Source organism: Bison bison, unplaced genomic scaffold (assembly GCF_000754665.1).
Source record: "Bison bison bison isolate TAMUID 2011002044 unplaced genomic scaffold, Bison_UMD1.0 scf7180017853195, whole genome shotgun sequence".
NCBI classification, from domain to species: domain Eukaryota; kingdom Metazoa; phylum Chordata; class Mammalia; order Artiodactyla; family Bovidae; genus Bison; species Bison bison.
The window spans coordinates 5,637-12,884 of NW_011483768.1; the positions used below are offsets into that span (position 1 = coordinate 5,637).

Here is a 7,248-nt window from a genome sequence, read left to right on the forward strand (position 1 = left end):
CGGGGCTGGGCGGAGAGGGTCTGCGGAACCCCGGGCCTTCTGGGGGCGCAGAGACTGCAGCCGCGGCGGCAGGGATAGAGGCAGTCCTGGGAGCGGGGTCGTCGGGAACTCCGCCGTCGGTGGAAGCGCTGCGGGAACCCTGGCCAGGCCCCTGGGTCAATCGCTTCAGCCGAGCGTTTTTGGCCCGGCGGTTCTTGAACCACACCTGGGAAGACAGAGGGGCCGGGGAGGAGGCGTCAAAGGAGGGGCCGTGCGCATTTGCGGCCTCCGGGGGTGGGTGTGAGGCTGCCCGCCGTTGGAGCAGAAGCCAGCCTCGGTCCCCCCAGGCCCAATTAGAGGCTCCTGGAGTTTTCAAGAGGCCGCAGAGGAGACCTGAAGAGGGCAGGAGTGGCCAGCCTTGGTCACTCAGGAGCTCGAGCGCCAAGAAGACGGTCTGCCAGAGGGGCTCCCTGGGTTCCCAGAGGCCCTGAGATCCGGACCCCAGGAGAGCCCTTGCTTCCTGAGTGACCCAGGGCCCGGCTCGGGCCCCTTGGACCTTGGAGGGGCGGAAAGCTGGCCCCCGGATGCGGCACGTGGTAAGTGCCAAGGTGGGAGCTGGCCCTGGTATAGCTGTGGGCACGGTGGGTGGGGGTGGGATCTGACCTGCACTTTGTACTCCTCCAGGTTGAGCCTGGCCGCCAAGTCCTCACGAGCCCAGTAGCTCGGGTACTGGTTGTTTACGAAGTGTTCCTCAAGCTCGCGTAACTGTTCTTTGTTGAACACCGTGCGCTGCCGCCGCTGCCTCCCTGCAGGTCCTGAGAGCCATTGGGGGAGAAGGAGGGTCAGACGAAGCCCACCTCCAGATGGTCCCCAGCCCCCCTCCCCCGGCCTGGCTCAGGCCCTGGTGAGCGGACGAGGGGCTCACGCTTGCCGGCAGAGGCTGGTGCAAGGTTAAGCGTGTGGCATCCGGCCCGGCCGCCCCTGGTGCCAGCCTGGTTCTCCTCCCACCCCAGCCCTCACACATCTCTGGGCCTCAGTGTCCACATCCTTGTGATGGGCCTGATCTCAGCCCCAGGGCCTCCAGCCTGCGAAGGCAGGCAGGACGGGCTCTCCTGGGCGCCAGGTCCCCTCACTATCCAAGGGCTGAAGTGACCCTGATGTTTGCAGGGGGCCGCGGTGGGCTGGCTCTCTGTTCATCTTGTCCAGATAACGTAATTCCATGCCCCAGACTCTGCAGCGTCCTCCCCACCACAGGAAGCCCTCTCAGACAGCTGGGCCTTCCTCTGGGTACCCAGGAGACCTCCGGCCTCGGCCATGACCCCCAGCCTCTAGCCCAGGCCTTTCGCCCTGGCCCGTACTCACCCATGGTAGACTGAGGTTCTTGGTTCCTCACTGCTGCTCTGCTCTCCACCTTTGGGGCTCTGCAGGAAGGTCTGAGGCCAGGGCCCTACAACCCAGCTTTATATACTGTGCCCACCTTGACACACCCTACAGGATCCACCCTCTTTTGCCCCACCCCCTCCCAGGAGATGCAATTATCGATTAATCCTTTCATTGCTGAGCAATCACTGCTCACTGAGTCCTGTCCTGGGGGCTGCTAGGAGACCTCTGGGGTCCCGCCCCCTTTCCCGTGTAAGTGAATGAGCTGGGTTTCCACGTCTGACTCAGGAGCTTAGGTCCCTGGAGTCCAGCCCCTCCTGTTTAGACCTGGGTCTAAACATCAGGTTGAACTCATGGCTTGTGCCACGGTCTCCTGGGAATTCCTGCACACTCTCGCTTCTGGTCAGAGGAAAGCACAACTTAGGATGCCCATCCCCAGGGACTTTCATTATCAGCAGTGGAATGAAATTAAATAGGTAATCAATACAACATGAAACACAGCAAAGAGATCTTGTTATTTATGTCACTGTGAACTGTCACTCGGGGTTGCATTTCACTATAAGTGGACATTTACCTGGCTTCCTTTTTGCCAACATTCTACCATAACTGGACATCTTTTTTGCTTCTTGGGCACCTAGAAACACACTGGTCACCAGGATGGTTGATGGCGGTACTGTCAACAGGGGAGAATCCAGTGATTTCCTTAGTGTATAAGATGTGACCAGAGGCCATCTTCTGATGATTCCTTAAAGGAAATTAAGTGTACTTTGTTGATTAGATTGGTAAAGATTGAGAAGAGGGTCCTTGCCTGGGATTGGTAGGGGAAGGTGTGGGTATCTGGCTTTCTCATGCTTTGCTAGTGTGGGTTGGTGTTTGGGATGGACTTGATGATATCTTGATGATATGTTGTTTAGTCTCTAAGTTGTGTCCGACTCTTTGTGACCCCATGCACTGTAGCCCACCAAGGCTCCTCTGTTCATGGAATTTCCCAGGCAAGAATACTGGAGTGGCCTGTCATTTCCTTCTCCAGGGAATCTTTCCAACCCAAGGATTGAACCGAGGTCTCCTGCATTGGCATGAAGATTCTTTACCATTGAGCCAGCAGGAAAGCCCAATATCTGCCAATACCCTCAGCTAGAGGTTATCAGGAAGATGCTGGGGGTGCCTCTGTTCTGTCCAGACAGCTGAGTGGGTGCTCCCATTCTCTCGTGGCCAGACCCTCATGGGGTCAGGGGTCAGAGGAGAGCATGGCTACAAAGCTTACAGTCCAGAGTGCTGGAAGTACATGGGGGATCAAATTCAAAATTAAATAAAACATATAGATATCTTCAGGCTTCCCAGATGGTGCAGCAGTAAGAACCCGCCTGCCAGTGCAGGAGATGCAAGAGATGTGGGTTCGATCCCTGGGTCAGGGAGATCCCCTGGAGGAGAGCATAGCAACCCACTCCAGGATTCTTGCCTGGAAAATTCTATGGACAGAGGAACCTGACAAGATACAGTCCCATGGGGTCACAAAGAGTCAGACACGACTGAGCCACTGAATGTAGACGTCGTTATTATAGGTCTTGCTCATTATTTTGGTGGCTACTTTGGGTTGAATGTAGGGAAGTTTAATAGTCCACCAGCTAGCTCTTTCTTATCTAACATATTTTAATCCTCATAAATATGCCAGTGGAGAGCAGGAAAGCGAGGTCCTTGCCCTCAAAGGTTCTGCAATGCAACATTTATCCAGCCAAGAAAAGCATGAATATATGGAGAAACTCACTGATAGTCCCTTATGAAACGATATAATTTATTTATAATATTTATTTACTTGGCTAAGCTGGGTCTTAGTTGCAGCATGCAAGATGGTCTTTGCTCATGCGGGATCTTTGGTCACAATGCTCAGAGTCTCTCTAGTTGTGTTGCACAGGCTTCAGTAGTTGTGGCACTCAGACTTAGTCACCCTGAGGCATGTGGGCTCTTACTTCCCTGACCAGGGATCAAACCCATGTCCCCTGCATTGCAAGGCAGATTCTTGACCACTGGATCATCAGGAAAATACCAGAAGTATATAATTTAAAGTTGGAAACGTTGATGGCTGCATTACTCACAAGAGCCAAAAGTAGAAGCTAAATGGAAATGACCACCCATTGATGAAGGGATAAGCAAAACATCATACACTCACACAATGGAATACTGTTTAATCATAAGAAGGAATGAAGTACTGACAGAGACTACAACATGGAAGATCCATGAGAGCATCACACTAAGTGAAAGAAGCCAGACCCCACAGGTCACGAATTGTATGATTCCAATCATAGGTGGTGGTTTAGTCATTAAGTCGTGTCCAACTCTTGTGACTCCATGGACTTGCGAGCCTGCCTGGCTTCTCTGTCCATGGGATTCTCCAGGCAAGAATGCTGCAGTGGGTTGCTGTTTCCTTCTCCGGGCAATCTTCCCAACCCAGGGATAGAACCCTTGTCTCCTGCATTCCAGAGCAGAAAAACCCAGGGAGAAGACAGACTGGCCGTTTTCAGGAATTGGGGATGCTGGGGGGCAATTGGGATTCCCCAGTGGTGGGTATGGGGTTTCTATTTAAGGTGATGAAAAGTTCTAAAATGAATCATGGTGAGGGATACACAACTCTGTGAGTAAAGTGAAAACCATAAAATTGTATACTTTAAAAAGTTTTATTTATTTAGTTTTGACTGTGCTGGGTCATCAATGTTATGCACAGGCTTTCTCTAGTTACTGCCAGCGGGGGCTACTCTTCCTTGCAATGTCCTTTCTCACTGTGGTGACTTCTCTTGTTGTGGAGCACAGGCTCCAGGGCTTGTGGGCTTCAGTAGTTGCGGCATGTGGGCTCAGTAGTTATGGCTCACGGGCTCTAGAGCTCTGGCTCAGTAGTTGTGGTGCACGAGCCTAGTTGTCCTGAGCAAGGCGTTTGAAATCTTCCTGGACCAGGGATTGAACCCGTGTCCCCTGCATGGCAGGCAAATTTTTAACCACTGGGCCACCAAAGAAGTCCCTGAATTATATACTTTAAAGCAGTGGTACCCAACGTTTTTGGCACCAGGGACAAGATTTGTGGAAGACAGTTCTTCCCCAGACTAGGGATGGAGGGCTGGTTTGCAGATGATTCAAGTGCGTTACATTTATTGTGCACTTTATTTCTGTTATTATTACATCAGCTCCACATCAGGCATTAGATCCTGGAGGTTGGAGATACCCTTTTTAAAGGGGTGAATTTTGTGTTATGTGAATACATACCGATAAAAATATACAAATGAATGTAATGCTAATTTCATTGCCCACTGGATTGATCAAGACAGCTGGGACACAGGAGGAGGAATTTGGCTTTCTCTCCCTGCTGATGGGACATATGCTGGTAAACAATTTTTGGAGGTGTTGAAGACAGAATTGGTAACATTTGATAAGGATCAAATGAGTGCAGTACCCACTGACTCAGTAGTTTTTATCCTAAGAGATTTCTTCTGGGAGAATTCTTGACTACTGTGAACAAGCATGAATATATTTGCTTGAACTATCAATCAGCTGAGTTGATTGGATTAATTCATGTCCGGAATAAGAAAATGATTAAACAATTCATAACAACTTCAGAAATGCTAATTAACAGTTAAAGGGAAGGAGGGGTAGAACTTTGAATAGCAATTGATGATTTTCAGTGTAGTTTTTACTCTGTTTACCTGATGTGTCTTCTTTCTGCTGAAATAGATGTGTCTGGAACACATCTTGTTAGACTTTTTATTTTTTGCTCCCAAATCCAGTCTAGAAAACTTGAGGTTTATGACTAATGATGTGTTGCATGATTGAATGAAGGTACAGTTTCTGACATGGTTCAGTTCAGTCGCTCAGTAGTGTCCAACTCTTTGCAACCCCATGAACTGAAGCACACCAGCCCTCCCTGGAGATTACTCAAACTCATGTCCATCAAGTCGATGATGCCATTCAACCATCTCATCCTCTATTATCCCCTTCTCCTCCTTCCTTCAATCTTTCCCAGCATCAGGGTCTTTTCCAATGATTTAATTCTTCGCATCAGGTGGCCAAAGTACTGAGTTTCTGCTTCAACATCAGTCCTTCCAATGAATATTCAGGGTTGATCTCCTTTAGGATGGGCTGGTTGGATCTCCTTGCAGTCCAAGGGACTCTCAAGAGTCTTCTCCAACACCACAGTTCAAAAGCATCAATTCTTCTGTACTCAGCTTTCTTTATAGTCCAACTCTCACATCCATACATGATTACTGGAAAAACCATAGCCTTGACCATACAGACCTTTGTTGGCAAAGTAATGTCTCTGCTTTTGAATAGGCTATCTAGGTTGGTCATAACTTTCCTTCCAAGGAGTAAACGTCTTTTAATTTCATGGCTGCAGTCACCATCTGCAGTGATTTGGGAACCCAGAAAAATAAAGTCAGCCACTGTTTCCACTGTCTCCCCATCTATTTGCCATGAAGTGATGGGACCAGATGCCATGATTTTCATTTTCTAAATGTTGAGCTTTAAGCCAACTTTTTCACTCTCCTCTTTCATTCATCAAGAGGCTTTTTAGTTCCTCTTCACTTTCTGCCATAAGGGTAGTGTTATCTGCATATCTAAAGTTATTGATATTTCTCCCAGCAATCTTGATTCCAGCTTTTGCTTCCTCCAGCCCAGCATTTCCCATGATGTACACAGCATAAAAGTTAAATAAGCAGGGTGACAATATACAGCCTTGATGTACTCCTTTTCCCATTTGGAACCAGTCTGTTGTTCCATGTCCAGTTCTAATTGTTGCTTCCTGACCTGCATATAGGTTTCTCAAGAGGCAGGTCAGGTGGTCTGGTATGCCCATCTCTTTCAGAATTTTCCACAGTTTATTGTGATCCACACAGTCAAAGACTTTGGCATAGTCAGTAAAGCAGAAATAGATGTTTTTCTGGAACTCTCTTGCTTTTTCAATGATCCAGTGGATCTTGCCAATTTGATCTCTGTTCCCTCTGCCTTTTCTAAAACCAGCTTGAACTTCTAGAAGTTCATGGTTCACGTTTTACTGACGCCTGGCTTGGAGAATTTTGAGCATTACTTTACTAGTGTGTGAGATGAGTGCAATTGTGTGGTAGTTTGAGCATTCTTTGACATTGCTTTTGTTTGAGATTGGAATGAAAACTGACCTTTTCCAGTCCTGTGGCCACTGCTGAGTTTTCCAATTTTGCTGGCATATTGAGTACAGCACTTTCACAGCATCATCTTTCAGGATTAGAAATAGCTCAACTGGAATTCCATCACTTCCACTAGCTTTGTTCTTAGTGATGCTTCCTAAGGCCCATTTGACTTCACATTCCAGGATGTCTGGCTCTAGGTAGTAATCACACCATTGTGGTTATCTGGATCGTGAAGATCTCTCTTGTATAGTTCTTCTGTGTATTCTTTCCACCTCATCTTAAGATCTTCTGCTTCTGTTAGGTCCATACCATTTCTGTCCTTTATTGAACCCATCTTTGCATGAAATGTTCCCTTGGTATCTCTAATTTTCTTGAAGAGATCTCTAGTCTTTCCCATTCTATTGTTTTCCTCTATTTCTTTGCATTGATCACTGAGGAAGGCTTTCTTATCTCTCCTTGCTATTCTTTGGAACTCTGCATTCAGATGCTTATATCTTTCCTTTTCTCCTTTGCTTCTTGCTTCTTTTCTTTTCACAGCTATTTGTAAGGCCTCCTCCAACAGCCATTTTGATTTTTTGTATTTCTTTTTCTTGGGGATGGTCTTGATTCTTGTCTCCTGTACAATGACACGAACCTCCGTCCATGACATTACATGGAAGTAGTGTCAAAAAATGAACAAAATCAGACACATTGTTCATTTCTGAGGATGTATACATTCAACAAGCAAAAGATCTATAGCATA

General features: G+C 47.8%; 1 pseudogene; it reads right to left on the minus strand.

The window, feature by feature from the left end:
- Window positions 1–165: 165 nt before the first annotated feature.
- Window positions 166–7,248, minus strand: part of LOC104998653 — an 11,326-nt pseudogene continuing 4,243 nt past the window's right edge.